Raw genomic sequence first — 25,488 nt, 5'->3', positions numbered from 1 at the left:
CCGGACACTTTGGAACTCCGATTCGCGCGTGTTTTGAACCTTTAAAAAGCTTGTCCAATCTACTTTGTAACCCAAGCATGGATCCAATATTATTTATACATCAAAAGATTTGACCATTTTAAAACTCCAGTTCCAAGATTTCTTGCTCTGTTTCTCCAATCACTTGACTTATCGGCTTAAAAGAAAAAAAGGAAAGAGAAAAGGGGAAAAAGTGGTGTTCGTGAAAGATTACCCAGATGTGTATTTTGCTTGATCGATGACCATATGTTCCATGGGTGGCGTACATAAAAAAGACCGTCATCGGCTATGTTTTGTCTAATAATTGTGATGGGAATGTTGTCTCTGAGTTCGTGACTGAATGGGTTCGGACCCGAGGATCCCGACGGCTCATGTGCCGCACTACAATCCCTGTCTCCTCCCTACAAGATTTCCCAACCCGGGTCACTGACCATCCACTGAATCTGCCTCGTGTGCTTGGACAGCATTTCCCAGTTGAAGTGAATTTGAAGTTTGAAGATTGAAATGAATTTGGTGATAATTCAGTCACAATTTGGTCACCATGGTTCTCCTCCTCTCTAACTCACAGGACAAAAGTAAAATGTTCACCAGAGAAGACAAATCGTATCCGAGCAGATGAAACAAGCAAATGAACAAGTGTGCAAAATATGAGGTGACAGTTAAGAGACTTTGTCAATGAAGAGATTTTCTCATTAATTCCAAGTCTAGAGCAGAAAACCAACAGAAGGAAAATGGACACAAAGTTCATGCTTTCACAGCCTCCAAGATAGAATTTTGGGTTGCCTCAGCCTCTGGGCCTGCTGAGCCCCTAAAAGAGCAAAATAGCAAGGTTTCCAATGCAGAAGTGAATGAAACATCCGTACAGTGAGTCACGAACGAGCTGAAATCTGTCCCTGCGATACACTGCCACCCCGGCCCGTATATCCCATAGAATTCCTGCACCAAACACCCAAAACCAGATCAATGCAGAGGAAGTTAGCTGGTCAATATATATTACAGAACATATTACAGATATAATCTTCTTTTTTTGCAATGAAGAGTGTTCCGATAAACCGGACTTATCTCTCCAGCCGCTCTGAGGCCACACATATAATCAATCATGAGTATTTATGTGAGAAACCACTATCTTGCCGATGAAATAACGGGCAATCGTGCTTTTATGGTTTTGCTTGCTGTAGCTATTGTAGAAATTGGAGAGGGGCAAAGCGAGGTTGGTACTCGGTAAGAGCCATGATATGCTCTTAGTTTTGCTGACAAAACAGACTCCAAAGAAAAGGAAAAACATACAACGTTACGTTCACTCCTACCGGCCACTCTCCGTGGTGCCATCGACGCTGTGTAGTTTAGTTAGTGGGAGAATGTCCCTAAACTTAATGAATGATTGATGTTCTTAATTATTTACCATTATTTGTGTATTCCTTTTTTTTGAAATTATTAATCGATATCACAAATAGATGTTTTTTTCATAGTTCTAGACCGATTTACATGATACTCAACTAATTTTTGAAGGACCATTCTCCCCGTACACTAGCCTGTGCCGATATCCACATTAGATGTTTTAGAGTATCCCAAACTTTCTTGGTAATTTCTTTTGATGTACGAATGATTTTGGATCAAAACCACTTCGGTTCTAGAGTAGATTTCGAATCGGTTTGCTTTCAACCAAACTTTCATAAATAAAACTTCACTAATTTCGTTGTTCTTTTTCAACATATTTTAGTACTTCGGAAATCCTATTTGTCAATATACAATTGGTGTTGGTTTGATTTAAAATGAGCGAGATACGAGCCTTTTACCAAAATAATTTTTTTTGAACCTCTAAGGGTAAAATGGTCATTTCATTTGATGTACGAATATCGAAACTACTACGGTTCAAAAGTTGATTGGACAAGCTTTTTAACAGTCCAAACCACACGTAAATCGGATTTCGGGTGTGCTAGTGCCAAGTCTGCAAAGTTGTGCTTGTCATAAAATTATAAGCAGGCTCAATAGAGTGCGCCTAGGGAGTATAAGAATGCGCCTAGGCACACAAAAGCTGCATAAATGGTCCAACTTTGCATGTGTGTCCCGGACACTCCGAAAATCCGATTTGAAAGTGGTTTGGACCGTTAAAAAGCTTGTCCAATCTACTTTCTAAATCAAGTAGTTTGGACCGAAGATGATTTATACATAAAAATATTTGACCATTTTACACTCAGTGGATCAAAAAATATTTCATTTCGGTAAACGCTCGCAACTCCCTCATTTTAAATCAAGTCAAGACTTATTATATATTAATAAATAGGGGTTTCAAAGTACTACAGATATTAAAATGCCACCATAAAAATGTTTTGCTTTAGTTCATGAAAAGTGGGTAGAAACAAGACCGTTACAAAAAATTCCCGAGCCTGTAAGGTATACTGTATTAGGAGTTCTTTAAGGGGCATGTTAGTGATGTGCGATTGCAGTCAAGAAAATGAAGTTGTGACCTCGCCATCGACCACCTAAATCTTGTCATATTTCAACATTAGTAATCTTCGTGGCAAAGTCTGCACCAACTTTAGTTATACCCGAAAAATTGTAGTGCCACAGTGTGCACAACAAGTTGGCCTTATGTTTGTTTAGAACCCCAGTTCCAAGATTTCTCACTCTGTTTCTTCAGTTCTCCTGGCCTTGAAGAATTACTCGGGACCACATTAGTAATCTTCGTGGCAAAGTCTACACCAACTATAGTTATACCCGAAAAATTGTAGTGCCACAGTGTGCACAACAAGTTGGCCTTATGTTTGTTGAGAACCCCAGTTCCAAGATTTCTCACTCTGTTTCTTCAGTCCTCCTGGCCGTGAAGAATTACTCGGGGCCGCGATAAAATACTCTTGACCACGAGAAATTACTCTTGGCCGCAGAAAATTACTCATGGCCACAATGAATTACACCTGGATGCAAAGAATTATTATTAGCCGCGATATTGAGGGCCACGAACAATTACACTTGGCCGCAAGAAATTACTCTTGGCCGCAGAGAACTACTCTTGGCCACGAAGAATTACTATTGGGTGCGAGGAATTACTCTTGGCCGCGAAGAATTATGCTTGGCCTGGAATTACTCTTGGCCGCAGAGAATTACACTTGGCCGCATAGTTCCTCCCGGCCAATAGTAATTCTCAGTGGCCAAGAGTAATTTCTTGCGGCCAAGAGTAATTCTTCGCGGCTAAGAGTCATTCTTCGCGGCCATGAGTATTTCTTTGCGGCCAATAGTAATCCTCTACGGCCAAGAGTAATTACTCGCGGCGAAGGGTAATTCTTTGTGGCTGGCCAAGAGTAATGTTGCGAAGAATTACTCTTGGCTACAAAAAAATTACATGGGTAGCATATATAAAAAGCCCTATGACCTCCTAGAACTATGAATATTATTGCCAAATGGAACTTAGAATATGTAGAAGCCCCGCAAATGAATTTAGTGGCTCCAATGATTTGCTTTCAACCAATTTTTCATAAATGAAACTACTCTAATTTTTTTGTTGGTTTTCATCTTCTTTTAGTACTTTGAAAATTCTATTTGTCAATATACCATTAGTCTTGATCCAATTTAATATGAGGGGGATACGAGCCTTTTCTGAAAATAAATTTTTTTCCCGACCCACTAAGGGTAAAATGGTAATTTCATTTGATGTTCAAGTGATTTTTTTATCAAAACTACTTCAGTTAGAAAGTAGATTGGACAAGTTTTTAAACGGTCCAAACCACGCACAAATCAGATTTCAGGTGTGTCCTTGCCAAGCCTGCAAAAGTTTGCTTGTCGTAAAATTTGAAGGATGCGCCCGGAGCGCAATGGAGTGCGCCGGGGGAGCATCCAAATGCGCCTTGGCGCACAAAAGCTGCTAAAAAGTCCAACTTTGCGCGTTTGTCCCGGATACTCTGAAAATCCGATTTGCACGTGGTTTGGGCCATTAAAAAGCTTGTCCAATCTACTTTCTATCCTTCGTAATTTGGACAGAAAGTGATTTATGCATAAAAAAAATTTGACCATTTTACCTTCACTGGGTCAAAAAATAATATTCAAAGTACTCCAAGATATTATAAGGCAAACATATACATGTTTAGCTTTAGTTCGTGAAAAGTGGGTGAAAAAATAGACCGTTACAAAAATCTTCCGAGCCAATAAGGTATACGCCGTATTAGGAGTTCCGTTAGGGGCGTGTTAATGGTGTGTGATTGCAAACAAGAAAATGAAGTTGTGACCTCGCCATCGACTACCTAAATCTTGTGTCGTATTTAACATTAGTAATCTTCGTGGCAATGTTTGCACGAACTTTAGTTATACCCGAAAAATCGTTAAACCTGTTAGTTTCTTCCTCCTTTAACCGGTAAGACCTATGAATAAGATTTTTTAGTGCCACAGTGTGGACAACAAGAAGTTGGCCTTATGTTTGTTTAGAACCCCAGTTCCAAGATTTCTCACCCTGTTTCTCCAGTCCTCCTGGCCGCTAAGAATTACTTCTGGCCTCAAAAAATTATTCCTCTGGCCGCAAAGCATTACTCAAGGCCACAAAGAAATACTCTTGGCCACAGAGAATTACTCCTGGCTTCAGATAATTACTCTTAGCCGTAGAGAATTACTCTTGGCCGCGAGGAATTACTCTTGGACGCTAATAATTACACTTGGCCGCGAAGAATTATACTTGGCTGGGAAAAATTACTATTGGCCGCTAAGAATTACTCTTGGCCGCTAATAATTAGACTTGGCCACTAATAATTACTTCTGGCCGCGACTAATACTTGTTGCCAGGAGTAATTCTTTGCGGCCAAGTGTAATTTTTAGCGTCCAAGTGTAATTCTTTTCGGCTAAGTGTAATTCTTAGCGGCCATGAGTAATTATTCGCGGCCAAGTATAATTCCTGCGGCTAAGAGTAACTCCTTGTAACCAAGAGTAATGCCGCAAATAATTACTCCTGGCGGCGAAGAATTACTTTTAGCCGCAAAAAAATTACATGGGTGGTGTATATAAAAATCTATGACCTCGTAGAACTATGAATATTATTGCCGAATGGAACTTAATTAAGAATATTTAGAAACCCCGCAAATGACCTTAGTGGTGCTGATGATCTTTGAACCGGTCCGCTTTCAACCAAATTTTCATAAATTAAACTACACTAATTTTGTTGTTTGTTTTCATAATATTTTAGTATTTTGAAAATTCTATTTGTTAATATACAATTAGTCTTGATCCAATTTAAAATGAGGGGGAAACGAGCCTTTTCCCGAAATATTTTTTTTTCAGACCCACTAAAGATAAAATGTTAATTTAGTTTGATGTACAAATGATTTTTTATCAGAAGTACTTCAATTAGAAAGTTGTAACAAGGTTTTCCACGGTCCAAACCACGAGCAATTCGGATTTCGGGTGTGTCCGTGCAAAGTCGTCAAAATTTCGCTTTCTCATAAAATTTTAAAAATGCGCCTGGGGATCATCGAAATGTGTCTGGGCAAACAGAAGCTGCATAAAAGGTCCAACTTTGCATGTTTATCATAGACACTCCTAAAATTTGATTTGCACGTGGTTTCAACTGAAAATGATTTATACATAAAAATATTTGACCATTTTACCTTCAATGGATCAAAAAATAATTCATTTCCGTAAAACGCCCACAACTCCCTCATTTTAAATCAAATCAGGACCTATTATGTATTGATAAATAGGGTTTTCAAAGTACTTCAAGGTATTAGAATGCAAGGAATTACCCTTGGCCCCGAGGAATTACCCTTTGCGGCAGAGAATTACTTCTGGCCACGAGGAATTACTCATGGCCGCAAAGAATTACACTTGGCCACGAGGAATTACACTTGGCCGCGAGAAATTACTCTTGGCCGCGAAGAATTACTCTTGGCCGCTAAGAATTACAGTTGGCTTTAAAGAATTACTTCTGGCCGCGAAGAATTACTATTGGCCGCTAACAATTACACTTGACAGCGAAGAATTAATCATGGCCACAAGTAATGTAATTATTCGCGGCCAAGTGTAATTCTTAGCGGCCAAGAGAAATTCTTCGAGGCCAAGAGTAATTCCTCGTGGCCAAGAATGATTCTTTGCAGTTAAGAGTAATTCTTCGCGGCTAGGAGTAATTCTCTGCGGCCAAGAGTAATGCCACAGAGAATTACTCCTAACCGTGAAAAATTACTTCTGGCCACAAAAAATTAAATGGGTGGCGTTATAAAAAGCCCTATGACCTCCTAGAACTTTGAATGTTATTGCCGAATGGAACTTAGAATGTGTAGAAGCCCTGCAAATTATCTTAGTGGCACCGATGATCTTTGAACCGGTTCGCTTTCAACCAAATTTTCATAAATGAAATTTCACTAATTTCGTTGTTGGTTTTCATCATCTTTTAGTACTTTGAAAATTCTATTTGTCAATATACAATTGGTCTTGATCCAATTTAAAATGACGGGGATACGAGCCTTTACTAGAATTTTTTTTCCGGACCCACTAAGTGTAAAATGGTAATTTAAATGATTTTTTTTTTTATCAAAACTACTTCAATTAGAAAGTAGATTTAACAAGGATTTCAACAGTCCAAACCACACGAAATTCGCATTTCGGGTGTGTGTGTGCCAAGCCTGCAAAAGTTTGCTTGTCAGAAAATTTTAAGGATACGCCCGGGGCGCAATGGAAGGCGCCTAGGTAGCATCAAAATGCGCCTGGGCGCACAAAAGCTGGTTAAAAGGTCCAACTTTGCGCTTTAGTCCCGGACACTTTAGAAATCCGATTTGCGTGTGGTTTGAACTGTTAAAAAGCTTGTCCAATCTACTTTCTAACCCAAGTAGTTAAGATCGAAAATGATTTGAACATAAAAAAAAATTGATCATTTTACCCTCAGTGGGTCAAAAAATAATTCATTTCAATGAAATGCTCACAACTCCCTCATTTTAAATTCGATCAAGACCTATTATATATTGATAAATAGGGTTTTCAAAGTACTACAAGATATTAGAATGCAACCATAAAAATGTTAAGCTTTAGTTCATGAAAAGTGGGTAGAAAGGAGACCGTTACAAAAATCTTCTGAACCAATAAGGTACCATATTAGGAGTTCCGGTAGCGGCATGTTAATGGTGTGCGATTGCGAAACAAGAAAATGAAGTTGTGACCTCACCATCGGCTACCTAAATCTTTTGTCAGCATTTTAGCATTAGTAATCTTCGTGTCAGAGTTTGCCCGAACTTTAGTTATACTCGAAAAATCGTTAAGCCTATTAGTTTCTTCCTTTTTTCTCCAGTAACACCTATAAATAAGATTTTAGTAGTGCCAATGTGTGCATAGCACAAGTTGGCCAAGTGTGATTAGAACCCCCAGTTTCAAGATTTCTTACTCTGTTTCTCCAGTCACTTAACTTATCGGCATAAAAGAAAAAAGGACAGAGAAAAGGGGAATTTGGTGGTGTTCGTGAAAGATTACATGGATGTGTATTTTGCTTGATTGATGACCATATGTTACATGGGTTGTGTATATAAAAAGCCCTATGATCTAGAACTGTGCATGTGATTGCCAAATGGAACTTAGAATGTGTAGAAGTCCTGCAAATGAGTTTTAGCCTTAGTGGCTCCGATGATCTTTTGAATCGATCTGCTTTCAACCAACTTTTCATAAATAGAACTTCACTACCTTCGTTTTAAGTTTTCATTACATTTTAGTATTTTAAAAATCCTATTTGTCAATATACAATTGGTCTTGATACGATTTAAAATGAGTGGGATACGAGCGTTTTATCAAAAGAATTTGTTTTCGACCCACTAAGGGTGAAATGGTCATTTCTTTTAATGTAAGAATGATTTTGGATCAAAACTAATTTGGTTAGAAAATATATTTAACAAGCTTTTCAATGGTCCAAACCACGCGCAAATCAGATTTCGGGTTTGTCCATATCTAGCCAGCAAATTTCGCTTGTCATAAAATTTTAAGAATGCGCTCGGGGCGCAATGGTGTGCGCCTGGGGAGCATCAAAATGCGCCTGGGGCGCACTACAGTTGCTTAAAAGGTCAAACTTTGCGGGTTTGTCTCAGACACTCTGGAACTCCGTCTGGTCAAATCATCGTCAATCTCATTGTAAACATCTAAAAGGGCTTGATAAAATAGTTTCATGTAGGCCGGTAGTTGGTCCAATGCTCTCATTTCCCACCTGCAAATCAAGTTGCCACTTTGAATGACTAGTCTTGCATTAGATGAAATCTAAATTAAGATCAAGAAGGGAAAGAATGAAACCTCTCAATTGCATCCGTGAAGAGCACAAGTTCTTCCAAGTTTCCATAGATATCATAAATATCGTCCATAATTGAAGCCAAGATAATCACTTTAGTTAGAAGCTTCCTAGCAAAGTAATATTAAGGCTCAAAGCACACACCCATCATCCAAAAGTAGCACTCCACCAATCTATCCCTTGCAAAAGGTAGTTTATTTGCAAAGTCTAAATCTTTCCACCACCTGAAAAAGCAAAAACAAAGATGAAAGTACCATGAAACTAAATCAGTATGTCATACTTGTAAGACCACTGCAATTCGACTCGATTAATGAAGTCGATCATGCACCTTGTGATTTCGCGTAGCTCCCTCTGGTACAACTTCTGCAAGAGGTTGAAGTCCAATTTTGCAAAATCCAGTAGAGTTTTATTGTGGGAATCATCTTGTTCGTAGAACAAGAAGTAACATCGTGCCTCAAGCCTTGTCAAGCCCTTGTGGATGGGTTGATTCAGAGCATGAACTACTTGTGCTGCAAGAGGATTCTTGCTTAAGTTTGGAAGTGCAGAGTTGAGGTGAGTGGTGGTAAAAGTCAGTGCTTCGTCTAATATATCTTCTCCATGCACCCTTAGATGTGTAGCTTCGAACAGGCATAGCATTCCTCTTACATCACCAGCTACGGATTCTTGAAATTTTCCTTTGTTGTCCTTGTATTTATTGAACACATCTATTTTACATGATTTGAGGCGTGATGAACCGTGTGAAATAAAAGAAGAAATGACATGATCATAGATTCATATGCGCTTCAAAGTATATATGAGCGACACAAAAATAGTGATAAGGGAGAGGGTTTTAGTTAAATTTTTTCCGAATTGGGAAGGGTCAAATGCTAAACTTGGGCAAAATAAAAAAATACTTAAGCCAGTGAGTGGTCAAGTGAACATAAAAATATTAGGAATATATCATCACATTCTCATTCTATCCCAATGTTTCTGCCATCCAAACTAAGGTTGCGGTAGTAATCGAGAAAATTTAATAGAGATGTTGCTAGAGTATTTAAACCAATACCCACAAGACAAAGTGACTTTACCACAGGAAATGGGATGTCCATGTTGTCTAAGTAGCCGAAATGAGAGAGCCACAGTGTAAAGATCTTCATCATCGGCCATTTCATAATAGGTTTCATAGATGTCCTGTAATACAGTCTCAATCTCGGTTTTGAAATGGTAGGCCACACCTAGGCGTTGAATCGCATCAATCAAGTTCAGCTTTGTGAAGATTTATTAGCTCTCGCCGCGATCATCTCTCTCACTTTTTCTTTGAGCTTCTCAATTCTTTGCTCCATTTTAACCTCCATTTCCTGCAAAAGCCACACAACTTAAAATAAGCTCATTTGGTACTACCTGATGTACTAGTGAATATAATGTCTAATATGACAATAACCACATAGCTTAATAATTTCCACGTAGTTCATGTGATTGGTCTGTGTAACACTGTCACGCCCCGCCCCGCAAACGACACCCAAAGTGGGCCCGAGTCGGCGCGGCCACGTGGCATTCCACACAAAAGACCACACCACACTCTACAACCAATCAGAATACAACTTAGCGGAAGACTTCTCACAATAAAACAGAAATGAGTCAACGTACCGATCAACCAATCACAAGCCTGCATAGCTAAAACCATAACCACTACTACAATACTTATTAAGTTCTATACTTCAACATATTCACCAATGACTAAATTACAACTTATAAAAATCAATTCCTTCAATAACTACCTACAGCACGCTCGACCACCAACACCTCCCAAGGCTAATACTCGAGTACACCTCAACACGTCGACCGGTAGTGGAACCACTCTAAGGAACCTGCTACCTGGCAGACCAAAAAGGAAAGCCAGAGTGTGTGAGATATAGTAATGCTCAATAAAATATCACAATACCCATAAGAATATCAATAAGAATATTCACCACCAACATAACTGCAATACCCATATGAGTATATTAGTTATAACCACCACATCCGCCAAACATAGCAATATTATCCAATAAACAGCCACGTAACAATAACTGAATTAACGACAGCATGAATGTAAATCACACAAGCATGCAGTGACACGTCTGCCACATTCCTATGTACCCAAGGCATTGTGTCCCGCAAACCATGCTCCCAACCTCCGTTAATTAGACGGAATGGCATACGACATGGCATGACTCACTCCACAATCCTTTCGCGGGTACAATCAACATACAACAAGCATGCATACCATTAGCTAAAACAACATATAGCATGATATACAATTTCGACCATATATATCCATATCAATAGCTAAACCTCGATTAGCATGATATCATTGATATACAATCACCTCCACCGCATTATCTATATAACGATAATCATATCGAAAGCTAAAATACCATTAGCATGATATACACATATCACCACAACAATATCTTATTGAGAAGTACCATATCAGACACACTCACCTTCGCTTCGACTGGAGTATGCCAAACTTACGGTTTCGACACCTCCCACTTGACCAACTCGCTACCTAATCACAAGCTAACCATATTAGCATACGACTCCATTGAAATGCTCAAACAAATATATGATAACACCTCAAAACATTTTACCGAGCTAACACATGCCAAAAAGTTAACCAAGTCACCAAACATCCCTAAGGCATTCAAACGAATGTTTAATATCGAGTTGTAGAGCTAACTAGGTATTAAACAATACCCAAAAAATACAAACATGTCCATCTCAAAGACCTATATGTGTACCAAAGCATACATAAAGTTAGAGTAGCACTTAATCTCCAAAATCTATATGGAAACTTATAACCATTTCACCATATTTTGACCATAACTTCTTTTAGGATTAGAATTGGGTTATGAAACCTCCACCATTAGAAAGTACGTTTTGAGTACATCAATTTCGATATATAATTTGCCCAAAAAGGAGTTCGGATGAAAAAGATATGATCGTCCGAAGTTTCACAACAGTTGCTGAAAAGTTACCCGAGAGGTACAGGTACCACAAAAACTCAGTACGGGTACCCACCCAAAATCGACCCAAATGTTTCAATTCTAATCTGCCGGTACAGGTACCACCAAAAAGTGGTACGGGTACCGACTGGGTTTTCAGCGAAAATTCAGTTTGTTCATCCTCCGATTCCCAACCTTTTCTCCACTCAAATCTCATCTAAAACCCACTAAAACTTCACAAAATCATGCTCAAACTCGTACATAACAAAGAGCTACTCAAGAACATCAAAACCCACGAATCAAATCAAGTTCTAAACACCAAATTCAAGGGATTTAAGACTAGGTTCTTAATTTCTCCAAGAACTCCAACCCACATCCAAATTAACCCAAGCCCATCTATTCTAGGCACGATTTCAACCCCCAAACATATGAACTCAACAAATTAAATATGAAATCAAATACAAAAAAACATGAATTACCATGTTAGGACTTCAATTCTAAGAAAGAATGATCATCCACAAGCAAATCCTCTTCTCTTCTCTTCTTCTCCTTCTCCTCTTCTTTCTCCCAGCGTCTCTCTCTCTCTCTCTCTCTCTCTCTCTCTCTCCACGAAAAATATCAGGGAAAGGGGGAGGAATGAGATATTTAAGAAATATCTCATTTTGAAAAATTATGTGGTGTAACCACACCACCCATCCACTTATGCAACCGACCAATAGCATTTAGTTAAATTCCCATCAAATAATAATTAACCTTGTAAACACATAATTCAATTAAAATATGAGTTTAAAATACTAAATATCCGGGACGGGTATTACAACTCTCCCCCCCTTAGAAAATTTCGTCCCCGAAATTAGAACCACCCACCCCACACCAACGACAACCACAACTATTAGATTATTCAAAGCAACCCTGCCACATGACTAAGCCTAGCAACAACACCACCAGGAATGAATAAACCGCTGAACTACACAACCTCACAACATCTTGATATATACAGCACACGAAACCATAAATTAGCTACTCGTTCAAATACACCATCGTAACCCACTCTCCCTTGGCTTCACCTCCTAATCAAAACCCCCTTTGTTTTATATCAACTCTCGTTAAAAACAATATAACGCAATCTCAACAGTTTTCTTTATAAAATTTGATCTCATCATCAGTACCAACTCAATAAACTATCATGATCCCCATACCACCACGCACTCCCAAAACAAGAGTATGACCTTTTTAAGAGAACTAAGTTTTAACCTCACACTATCAATTAGTATAATCACACTACTTGATACACCAACAAACATCAATTTTGAAACAATATTATATGTATATTATATGATCATTCCTCACTAACCATTTTATCACTTAGGTACACCAAACAAGCACATCCATCTCACACAAACAACACCTCAAGAAATTCGTATATACTAGTATACAATCCATCCCAACGCATACTAACATGAATCAACAACCCACCCAATCTTCCTAACCTTCAACTCATCACAAAACTTACTACCATCGTAGCTCAATTATCACTTAAAATTTCACATCTGACCTTAACAATCACCTGTGCTTCCCTTAATCTACTTCCTCTATGCATTCCCTCATAAACCCCAACGCCCTTTCCATCATTCCATCAAAATACAGATCCCAACACCATTCCACGTCTCATTATCAACTTAGTACCACCCCCGAATTCTGTTCCAGAAATCCAAACTCAGTTCTGTTGTAACGTGTCCCTTCAAAACAAGGTTAGTCCACAACATATGTATCATTGATGGCATGCGAATATGACAATATGCAAGACGTGTCGTGATTTGATAGGCACGTTGCCTATTTCATCGTAACACCACTGATACTCCAGTCGACTGGACTGACCTTGACACGAAGCCATAATGCATGAACATGTTATCAAATTAAACAACAATAAAGTTATACCTGTTCCATTCTCTCCGAATGGTTTTCAAGAACACCAACACTCTGCCCCAGTTTCACTTTCGGGAAGTTAACCCATTTCCCATCTGACCACTGCAACTGCTTATAGGCATTGTCCATTCTCTCAACACAATTCAATCCCGACCTGATTTGTATTTCCCCAGACTTGTATCATTTCAACTCGTTAACTGAACAATCCCAACCATAGCTCACCCTTGTGGTATCCAAACATTCACAGTTACCATTTGTAGCTGATTTCCCCTTCTGTTTGATCTCATTCGCCCAACATGCGATTCTCAACTCACAAATTCAACCATTAAACACACTATCGCCCCTACCTACTCCACCTCCAACAACTAATACCCCAAATTTTCTCATCTCATCCATTAACGCTACATTTGACAACTAACTCACTAAAGTTTTCCAACTCATCTGTACATGAAATAAGACATAAAAATACTCACCAACACCTATCTCCCCAAAGATATCCACAATCATATACTAGTTCATATAGAACCAATAAAACCATCTTCACGTAACACTAAACTACTATTCACATTTACATATATTCATTTCGCTCCTTTCAAACACCAAATATGGATTTATTTTCTACGACTATCAAGTGTAGTTTCTAACATTTTTCAAAGAATACAAAACCCTTCCGTACGTGCCTTTAACTTTTAAATAATATATCTCACACCATAACTACAAATACTGTACAGGCCATTTAAGCATACACAAACATTCGTAGAAAAAAGGGTTAGATACATATTCACTACTTATTCGAGTCCCCAAAAGTAATATTATAACATTATCGAATACTCCAAACTCAACGCCACACAAAACAATCATCCATAAGAATATCAAACCGTATTTGAACCTTTCAACTAAACGAAAGTATTCACATCCCCACAACATTTCTTTAGGCGCTATGCCCAGAATATTACCACACTAGATGTGTACATACTCAAGTTATCCACTTTATTTTGAAAGTTTAACATTCTTTACACACGTTTAACACATTTCAAAGTTTTCAATTTTTACAACATTTAACACTTTCCACACCATGAACGGATAACAATCATTTTAAACTTTCTTATCATCTTCTTAGCATGCACAAATCATACACGTACCCAATCACACACCAATGAAGCCATGCCACTTCCATAAAAACACACACACACACACCCCTTTTTTTCCATATCTCCCAAAATTCACCAAAATTCCTACAACTTTGACACTAACCTTCCAAATTCAAAATGAACCATCTCTAGCGCGTACCTTTCCAACTCTCAAGAATATTTCCACCGCCAACTTACACCATAACAAGGTTGTCATACCACATGACAATACAACCATCTCACTACAACATAAACCTTATCTTACAAAAGCACAAAATTACTCTAAGTGCACACTAACCATTGATAATACAGTAAATAAGTTTAACACCACATCTACCGTTACCTACACCTGACAACATTCAATATTGAAAATACCTATCACGATATCCGGCAAAGCTTGAGTTCCTTGACACGCATAAGCATATACCCTCCATAATGCCATCAGTCCCTTTACTTTTAACACACATAACATGACCCACATAAAACACCACCAGTGCCAACGCAATCTGCCATGGAATAATTACCATTTGTTGCTCCTTGAACTGAGCCATATCAATAACCTGCTTTAACAACTCAAACCACCAACAACAAACATAGTGCAAAGTATTAAATACTCTCACATTAGTCACCCACTAACTCCTCCTTGACAGTAACAACAACCTATGGTCCACTACCAAAATCCCCAATCGACTCTCAACGCAGAGACTAGAACGTACTAGCTCTGATACCAAGCTGTCACGCCCCGCCCCGCAAACGACACCCAAAGTGGGCCCGAGTCGGCGCGGCCACGTGGCATTCCACACAAAAGACCACACCACACTCTACAACCAATCAGAATACAACTTAGCGGAAGACTTCTCACAATAAAACAGAAATGAGTCAACGTACCGATCAACCAATCACAAGCCTGCATAGCTAAAACCATAACCACTACTACAATACTTATTAAGTTCTATACTTCAACATATTCACCAATGACTAAATTACAACTTATAAAAATCAATTCCTTCAATAACTACCTACAGCACGCTCGACCACCAACACCTCCCAAGGCTAATACTCGAGTACACCTCAACACGTCGACCGGTAGTGGAACCACTCTAAGGAACCTGCTACCTGGCAGACCAAAAAGGAAAGCCAGAGTGTGTGAGATATAGTAATGCTCAATAAAATATCACAATACCCATAAGAATATCAATAAGAATATTCACCACCAACATAACTGCAATACCCATATGAGTATATTAGTTATAACCACCACATCCGCCAAACATAGCAATATTATCCAATAAACAGCCACGTAACAATAACTGAATTAACGACAGCATGAATGTAAATCACACAAGCATGCAGTGACACGTCTGCCACATTCCCATGTACCCAAGGCATTGTGTCCCGCAAACCATGCTCCCAACCTCCGTTAATTAGACGGAATGGCATACGACATGGCATGACTCACTCCACAATCCTTTCGCGGGTACAATCAACATACAACAAGCATGCATACCATTAGCTAAAACAACATATAGCATGATATACAATTTCGACCATATATATCCATATCAATAGCTAAACCTCGATTAGCATGATATCATTGATATACAATCACCTCCACCGCATTATCTATATAACGATAATCATATCGAAAGCTAAAATACCATTAGCATGATATACACATATCACCACAACAATATCTTATTGAGAAGTACCATATCAGACACACTCACCTTCGCTTCGACTGGAGTATGCCAAACTTACGGTTTCGACACCTCCCACTTGACCAACTCGCTACCTAATCACAAGCTAACCATATTAGCATACGACTCCATTGAAATGCTCAAACAAATATATGATAACACCTCATAACATTTTACCAAGCTAACACATGCCAAAAAGTTAACCAAGTCACCAAACATCCCTAAGGCATTCAAACGAATGTTTAATATCGAGTTGTAGAGCTAACTAGGTATTAAACAATACCCAACAAATACAAACATGTCCATCTCAAAGACCTATATGTGTACCAAAGCATACATAAAGTTAGAGTAGCACTTAATCTCCAAAATCTATATGGAAACTTATAACCATTTCACCATATTTTGACCATAACTTCTTTTAGGATTAGAATTGGGTTATGAAACCTCCACCATTAGAAAGTACGTTTTGAGTACATCAATTTCGATATATAATTTGCCCAAAAAGGAGTTCGGATGAAAAAGATATGATCGTCCGAAGTTTCACAACAGTTGCTGAAAAGTTACCCGAGAGGTACAGGTACCACAAAAACTCAGTACGGGTACCCACCCAAAATCGACCCAAATGTTTCAATTCTAATCTGCCGGTACAGGTACCACCAAAAAGTGGTACGGGTACCGACTGGGTTTTCAGCGAAAATTCAGTTTGTTCATCCTCCGATTCCCAACCTTTTCTCCACTCAAATCTCATCTAAAACCCACTAAAACTTCACAAAATCATGCTCAAACTCGTACATAACAAAGAGCTACTCAAGAACATCAAAACCCACGAATCAAATCAAGTTCTAAACACCAAATTCAAGGGATTTAAGACTAGGTTCTTAATTTCTCCAAGAACTCCAACCCACATCCAAATTAACCCAAGCCCATCTATTCTAGGCACGATTTCAACCCCCAAACATATGAACTCAACAAATTAAATATGAAATCAAATACAAAAAAACATGAATTACCATGTTAGGACTTCAATTCTAAGAAAGAATGATCATCCACAAGCAAATCCTCTTCTCTTCTCTTCTTCTTTTCTTCTCTTCTTCTCCTTCTCCTCTTCTTTCTCCCAGCGTCTCTCTCTCTCTCTCTCTCTCTCTCTCTCTCTCTCTCTCTCTCCACGAAAAATATCAGGGAAAGGGGGAGGAATGAGATATTTAAGAAATATCTCATTTTGAAAAATTATGTGGTGTAACCACACCACCCATCCACTTATGCAACCGACCAATAGCATTTAGTTAAATTCCCATCAAATAATAATTAACCTTGTAAACACATAATTCAATTAAAATATGAGTTTAAAATATTAAATATCCGGGACGGGTATTACAAACACGTTACGTCAAAGGGTGCCAGGAATATAGTACTCAAACATCCCAACTATGTTGCCATGCACCTAACCTCTAGAATCAAGATAATCATATGTCACTCCAAATCCAAGCAAGAAGCCCACTTGGCAAGATACCAACCAAGGCAGAGCAGAATTCTAAAGAGAGGACAGGCCCTCCAGAAGAGAAAACTACCGTGTTAGAAGCCCGTTTTGATCTTACACTTGTCATGAGTTAAAAGAATAATGAAGGAGAAATAGATTTTTCTTAATTTCCTACATCAAACAAAAATATAAGAAACATTTAAAAAAAATCCGCAAAAATATATTTACTGCATTTTAGTTGACCACATTAAAAGGCTGAAATAACTATTCGTGTATTTTGTACAGCTATATGCATGATTTAATAAAACCTGAAGCAATTTTACCGTGATAGTAGAACCGTAGGCAAGGAAACGATCTCCCCAAATGCTAGGATGGTAATTTGCAGAGCGACGTTGTGTGACCTCGGGTACACTACTCTGGGTTAATGACAGAGTTGGACTAGTAGTCATTTCCATTTTTCTTGGATGGGTATGGGCTGTTTGGTGGCAATGAATGTTAAGAGAAGAGGGACTAAACAACAACAAATTAAAGAACACTCTTTAGTCTTTCCTTTCACTCCCTGGCTGATGCATGAGATTAGAGAAAAAAGCTCTTGGGCTCGCAATTTATGAAGTGTTTTTCAAGTGAGAGAAATATACGGTAGCCTAACTAAAATGTTTGTTAATTCCTTGCTATTTATAAATCGAGTACTAGCCAGTGGTTTGAGCCTTGCGCACAACTTGGGCCTCTCTTAATGATGGCCGGCCAGCAATTTGTTTGCGAATTCAAAGCCTATCGGAGTACTGGTTCATTATTAGGTTAGGTCCCTAAAAACTTTTTTTTGAAAGGCAGCAGGAAATTTTATTAATCTTTAAAATTGTTACAAAGATTAAAATTATTCTAACTATGTTGACACCCAAACCATTGACAATCATATGTCAAACAAGACTCAAAAAACAGAATTACAGTTAACAGGGAGTCAATCATTCGGAGAGAGAAACAAAAACGGAAAACATTTTAGAAACAGAAACAAAGCAGAGTTCGGACGATCCTCTTGAGGTTTTCCCTAAAAAGTTGACATATAACTTGAGGACTTTAGACAAATTGTTTCCTCTAAAAGACTTTTAGATATTGTATGTAGGGCTGTGCAAAAAATCCGATGAATCGTGAAACCGGTCTAGACTGAACCAATCCGTTCCTTTTGGATTTTTTTGTGCATTTAATGGTCTGAGCACGAATTGAAAAATTAGAGAACCGTGACTCGCGGTTCGGTCCATGAATTTTTATTACGAAACCTTGGATTAACCGAACTGAACCGTAAGATATTTATTTTTATAAATAATAAATAAATAAATAAATAAATAATAAATAAATAAATAAATAAATAAATAAACACACACACGTACACACACACTATATTGTGATGTAAGGTAGATTTGAGCTTAAGGGCCTGGATTTGAACCACTTGAGAACTGCAGAGCCCTACAGGTGTGTATCCGTTATCTTCATTCACACGTGATGTGGGAAGGTATTGAGATGCTTTGTTCTTCTTTTTTTATTTTTGCTAATTAAAATGCTTCCAGGTTTATCGTTGCCGGTAATCAAATTACATCACTTATGAGCCTTCCTGAACTTCCTAATCCAGAGGTGAAAATTTAGGACTTTGAGTTGGTGCTGTGCAGTGAAATTCACAATACCGTGCTGCGCATTTCCAAGCCGGAGATCAACCCATAGACAACATAGTCCAACCTAACTCTTGGGATAGCGCCCACACCTATTGGGCTAAAGCTTGCACCCTATGGGCCTCAAAGCTCATATTACAAACAATTCAGCACAAGAAAACCCTAAGGCGAACAAGAGCTCGTTTTGTTAAATACTTTTTTGTTAAAATCCACACCACTGCATGACACCATCCCCCAATTCGAAAATTTAGGACTGATTGCATTTTGCTAAATACTTTATTGTGCTTTGATGGAAGATCTTTTTTTGTGAAGTGTTTATTTTTGCTTGCTTATGTAACGTAGTCCGGGGATAAAATCGTAACCGATCCGCGCTTCATGGATTGGATTGGAACCAGATCATAGAACTTTTGGTCCAAACACGAATTTCATTTTGTAAAAATCGTGACTAGCACTTCGATCCTTGGATTTCTAGAAGTCCGATCCAATCCAGACCATGAACACCCCTAGTTGTATGTAAGAGGAATAACTTGTCCCAAAATCCGTCATTTTGTTGACTTTAGCACATTTGCAAGTATGTTTCGTTTAGACATGCTAGTCAAATAACCATGCAAACTAGCATCTACACCTAGTCGTTATAGCATCAATAAAATGTTAGGAAACTATCAATATCATACATAAATTCGCCGCTTCTTTTGAGCAGTTTTAACTAAGTCGTGTTTGGTAAACAACATAGCATTCAAATGTTACAGCAATTAATAAGTGTGGGGCTTTAGATCTCCGGTTAGGTTACTTCTCTAGCTTTTGGTTCAGCTGGGTTCGAGCCTAACTTGCATAAGGAAGCACGATTAACAGATCATACCGGAAGGACTTCGGAATGGTCCTCTAGCGTGAAGATCACTCACACTCTCCTCTCAATACAATGAACACTCCTCTCAATCTCTCTCTCTCTCTCTCTCTCTCTCTCTTGAACACGCTATACAAATGAGAATACAAAAGAGAGCCCAACAGGGCCTAACCTGCCCAATAACAAAAAACAGGCCCACTGGGTGGACCCAACACTCTCTACATCTCTGCTACACTCTGCATTTAATATACTCCCTCCGTCCCAAATTGGATGTCAATTTTTGATATCTGTGCCAATTTCAATTACTTATATCTTTCAATATGGATCTCAAAATATATGCAATATGGATCTTGTTTGATAGTTCTTGATTAGTTCTATTATACAAAGTTTTTCAAACTCATGAAAAATATTATAGATTGAAAGATATAAGCGATGAAAAATGACACGAGTTTCAAAAATTGTCATCCCCACCCCCCGACCCTACCTCCCTCTTTCCGAAAATACCCCCAGAAAAAACCCCAACCCCTTATTTCTCTTTTATTTACTTAATAACTTATATTTATTTAATATTATTTAAGCGTTCCAATATTTCAATCCGGTTTAATCAGTGCAAAGATAATATTTTTTTTATCATTTTATCTTTAATGGTCATAATGAATTTTTGACTCTAAAACCTTTCAACGAGCACTCTAAAGCTCCTAGCTACCGAGATTTCACTGATGCGATGAACCTTAGTTATAGGGATGACAATGCCCCATATCCGATGTATACCCGCCCCGCCCCATTCATATGGAGGCGGGGTTTACCCCAAATTTTTTCCAATAGTGACGGGTATGGTGGGTTTAAAGAATACTTGCTTGGGGTATGATTTTTATAATCCCCGCCCCAAATGCTCGTTCCCGTCCCGCCCCAAAATCAGTTATACATACTACCTATGCAACGTATATTATAAGAGAAGTTATTTTGCCACTCTTCTTTTTGTTAATACCACTCCTCTTTGTGTCTTTATTAGATAATTTGTTTTGTGAAAGAAGGGGAGTGACATTAACCCAAAGAGTAGTGACAAAATCAATTCCCTATTATAAAGGTATATATAATATATATAGTATTAGTATACATGATATGAATCTTGATTAGTATTAGTTACTATGTATTTCATTACCTGTTTTAACAAATCTTACCAATTACTACCTGTTATAAACTACTTAATCGATTCAAAATAGCAATAAGGATTGTGTTTCTAAAAAAAATCTCAAAAAAACTAAGTAATTATTATTATTAGTATTATTTTTGCATTTTCGTGTTGCTATATGTACCGACAAGGGGGGAGGGATTTCGTACCGACGGCCGCCGGTGGGCTGTCTTTGGCCACTAGACGGCCGATCCGAGCCGTCCAAAAATTCTAAAAAACAAAACCGAGGGGCCTTAAGCGAGAATCAATGGCATCCGAGGTGTGTAGGGTGCTTGATCCGAGCATCCCTTTTTCGTGTATATACACGTATATACATATACACACGAAAAGGGGTGCTCAGATCAAGCACCCTACACACCTCGGATGCCATTGATTCCCGCGAAGGGCCCCTCGGTTTTTTTTTTTAGAATTTTTGGACGGCTCGGATCGGCCGTCCTGTGGCCGGAGACGGCCCGCTGGTGGCCGTCGGTACGAAATCCCTCCTCCCAATCGGTACCTCTATCATTTCTCTTTTTTCTAAGTAATTATGCTTGCACTTTAATTTCATTCTTATGTGTCTCGGAGGAAGAAGGCGACTTGGAGGATGGAGAGTCTCTCTAGCTCTCTCTCTCTGGATTTTTAATTTTGAGTTTTTGGTGGGTTTGGGGTGTGCTCCTTATGTTCGGATTTGCGGAGTGTTTTGTTTTCGCTGTTATTATTTTTTGGTGGTCGTCTATTTGTTTGGGCTGCTTTGGGGCTTTAAACTTGTTTTGGTTCTTTGGTTGTTTTTTGTTTTTGGGGTTCTTGGCTGGTTTCCTGTTTTTGGGTCTAATTTGGCGTCTTGCTTGCTTTTAGGTTTTGGGTTGCTTTCTGTGGGTTTGCCCTTCATCATTTTAATCTTTATAATCCTTTATAAAGATTAATAAAAAAAATTTCTTATAAAAAAAAATAGCAATAAAGATTGTGTTTCGGAAAAGAAATCTCTTGCCTATCAAAAAAAAAAAAAGAAAAAGAAATCTCAAACAATACTCTAAGTACGTAATTAAGCTTGTACTTAAGTTTCATTCTTGACTTCAAATCTTTTTTGTTCGAATATGAGTATATTTGGGGAAACCCCAATCTCCACTCAGAGGCGGATTTGGTTCTTTATCTTATACTACATTCCCAATGGAAATTAGGATGGGATAGTGAAAGACGCTCCAATTAGGGATTGGGGATGAAATAGAATCCCCGATCCATATATACCCTACTTGTTGCCATCGATCCCTACTCACTTGTTCCTTCTATCAACATTTCGTTGGTGACAGAGTAATGTCCGTTTTTGCAAGTACGTACTCCAGTATTGCATTTTTTGTATTCAAATAACAAAAAAAAAAAACCATAGCAAAAAACCTTACGGTTGCAAACTTGCAATGTGGTAGTAAATCTCACAAACTGATATATTTAGCAAGTGTAGTGTTGTTTGACATGAAGCACTCAATTGGGTTCTGATCAAATACAGGTCGTATTTTGTATCGTTCGATCCGATAATATTGTAATTCTTTTTGTTCTGCAAGATGTCTTCAGACATTGAATCAAACTAATGTACGTTATATCATAGGATATTAGGAAACGAAATTTTTTCGGACTATATTAAGGGGGAGTTTGGCCTAAATTAATTTATTTTCAAAACAACCGGTGTTGTTTACTCTTACCGATCTTTGTTTAGTTAATAAAAAATTCTTGTATCAATCATTTGTCTCGGCAAAATAAATAAAAAGGGGAAATTCCTGGCCGGCCCCAAATTTTAGATGGAGTTCCATGTAAGCCCTTTTTTAAAGTGCTATCCCATCTAGACCCTTTTTAAAGATATTTTTACTATTTTGCCCCTATCACTTTTCATACCCCAAAAATTCATCTCTCAGAATTCACACCTCCGAAAATTCACACCCCCCAAGAATTCACATCCCCAAGAATTCACACCCCTGACAATTCACACCTCCGAGAATTCACACCCCCAAGAATTCACACCCCTAACAATTTACACCTCCGAGAATTCACACCCCCCAAGAATTCACACCCTCAAAAATTTAGCCCAAAAGAGATGTGTAAATTCTTGAAAGTGTGAATTTTTGGAGGTGTGAATTTGACCATACTACACACCTTTTGCAAAATTCACACTCCATTTGCATTATTCTCACCCCCAAAATTCACACCACCTCCGAATTCACACATCTTTTCAGAAATTCACACCTAGAAAAAAATACTTGGACCACAAATACTAGGGTGTGAATTTACATCATTTTGCAGAGTTCATATCTATAAAGAATTCACACCTACAGAATTCACATAATGTCTGCACTATTCACACAATTTTGCAGAACTCACACCTCATCTACACTATTCAATCTCTAGAATTCACACAATTTTACAAAATTAACACAACATTTGCACAATTCACATTCTCAAGCCACATCTCCCCCCCCCCCCCCCCGGAAATTGAATGCAAGAACCTCGCGAGTCCAATTAAACACAAAAAAAAAAAAAAAACTGACAGGAAACACGAATTTACAAAATTATACAGAATTTACACCTCTTTTTAGAGTCCACACTCTTTTGATGAATTCACACATCTTTTCAGAATTTACACCCTTTTACAAAATTCACACCATCCAAAATTCACACATCTTCTCAGAATTCACACCTCTTTTGATATTCACACTCTTGTGTAGAATTCACACTTCCTGTGAATTCTTCGAGAATTTTTGGTGTGAATTCACTATTCACACACCATCAGAATTCAAATTTTTTAAAAAGACACAATTCACACGTAAATGAGAAATTCACACTTTTTTTTGCTTGCTATTTCATCCAAACCCTTTTTTATAGTGCTATTTCATCCAAACCCTTTTTAAAGATGTTCTTACTATTTTGCCTTTATAAACTTTTTACACTCCTAGATTTCACACCTCCTAGAATTCACATCTTTAGATCTTTTCAGAATTCACACCCCCTTCAGAATTCACACCCATATGCAGAATTCACACTCTCAGAATTCTTGAGGTATGAATTTTTGAGGTGAATTTTGGGTGTAAATTCTAGGTGTGAATTATTGGTGTAAATCCCCAAAAAATCAAAGAATTCTAGGTGAATTCTGGATGTGTGAATTTTTGGTGAATTTTGGATGAATTTTTTGTATGAATTCTTGGAGTATAAATTCTCAGTGTGAATTCTAGATGAATTCTTGAAAATGTGAATTCACACCCTTTTTCGAAGAATTCATATGCCATCGATACAGTTCACATCCCCTAAATGTAGAATTTACACTCCAAATTATACAATTCACACTCCTAAATGCAGAGTTCACATCATAACTACATTCTGCACATTAACTGCACAATTCACACCTCTAAATTCATTGTAGGAAAAAAAAATCTAAATTCTGGTAAACAACTGATTAAACTTAAAGAAAAAAAACAAATAAAGCAACTTTTGAAAAAATTACGAGATCTAGTGTAAAATAAGAAACGAAGCCAACGAAGCTTTGAAGTTGGAAAATGGGGAAGATGGCGACGTTGATAGAGTCCAATCGATTCATAGGAGACTCCCTCCGAAAACAGAGTCGGGATGAACTTCAAGCTTCTAGGCTTCCGACTAACCAGCAGAATTGGGGAAATCGGAATGGAGCGTCAACCCGTTCAGCCGAGTTAACTCGGACAAAACTGGAAGCATCTCGATTCTATGAATTACTGCCATATCCGCCGCCACCGCCTCCTCCTCTGTCGCCGCCACCACCATGACTCCCGCCGCCGCCATCGCCGTAACCTCCACCGTCACAAGCTCCATATCCTCCATTGCCGCTGCCTCCATACTTGGCGCCACCACCGCTGCCTTCGTAACCTCCACCGCCTTCCATTGTTTGGGTTGCATTCGACGGATCTTCTTCTTCGCCTTCCATTGTTTTGTAGATCGGAAGAGAACTGTGGAAACTGGGAAAAGAGAGAGTGTGTGTGTGTGAGTACGGTCTGTAAGGGTGAGAGTGGGGGTACTTTTGGTAGTTTATTTAAAACAGGGCTTACGTGGGATGGGCTTGACACACAGTGGGTATAGACAGGTAGACAGTGACAAATTTGGACCGGCCTGAAAGAACCCCACAGCTTTTTGAAAGAAAGGAATTCAGACGGAAGAAAGAAAAAAAAAAGAACGAAGGCTGCGAAGCTTCTCTTTGGGCAGCACGATTCCGACGAAAAAACCAAAGAATGGGGCTGCAAAGCTTTTCGTTCCGAAATTTAGTTTTCTTTCTTTCAGAGTTTTATTTCTTTAAAGTTTTTGATGTTTTATTTAATTACTCGCATTCCGGTAACTAGTTTTAATTTCTGTTCTTTA

The 25,488-nt window shown here is 38.3% G+C and overlaps 1 long non-coding RNA gene and 1 pseudogene across 1 annotated transcript; one reads left to right on the top strand and one right to left on the bottom strand.

Moving 5' to 3' along the window:
- Positions 1-762: 762 nt before the first annotated feature.
- On the bottom strand, positions 763-18,103 carry LOC131322649 ((-)-germacrene D synthase-like; annotated as a pseudogene).
- Positions 10,987-16,573, top strand: LOC131323300 (uncharacterized). The gene is made up of 2 exons (XR_009199148.1): positions 10,987-11,279; positions 16,542-16,573. It is a non-coding gene; the product is annotated as an uncharacterized LOC131323300 (long non-coding RNA).
- Positions 18,104-25,488: the final 7,385 nt, after the last annotated feature.

Source organism: Rhododendron vialii, chromosome 4a, assembly GCF_030253575.1.
Source record: "Rhododendron vialii isolate Sample 1 chromosome 4a, ASM3025357v1".
Lineage (NCBI taxonomy): Eukaryota > Viridiplantae > Streptophyta > Magnoliopsida > Ericales > Ericaceae > Rhododendron > Rhododendron vialii.
This window is presented reverse-complemented; position numbering and strand designations above follow the sequence as displayed.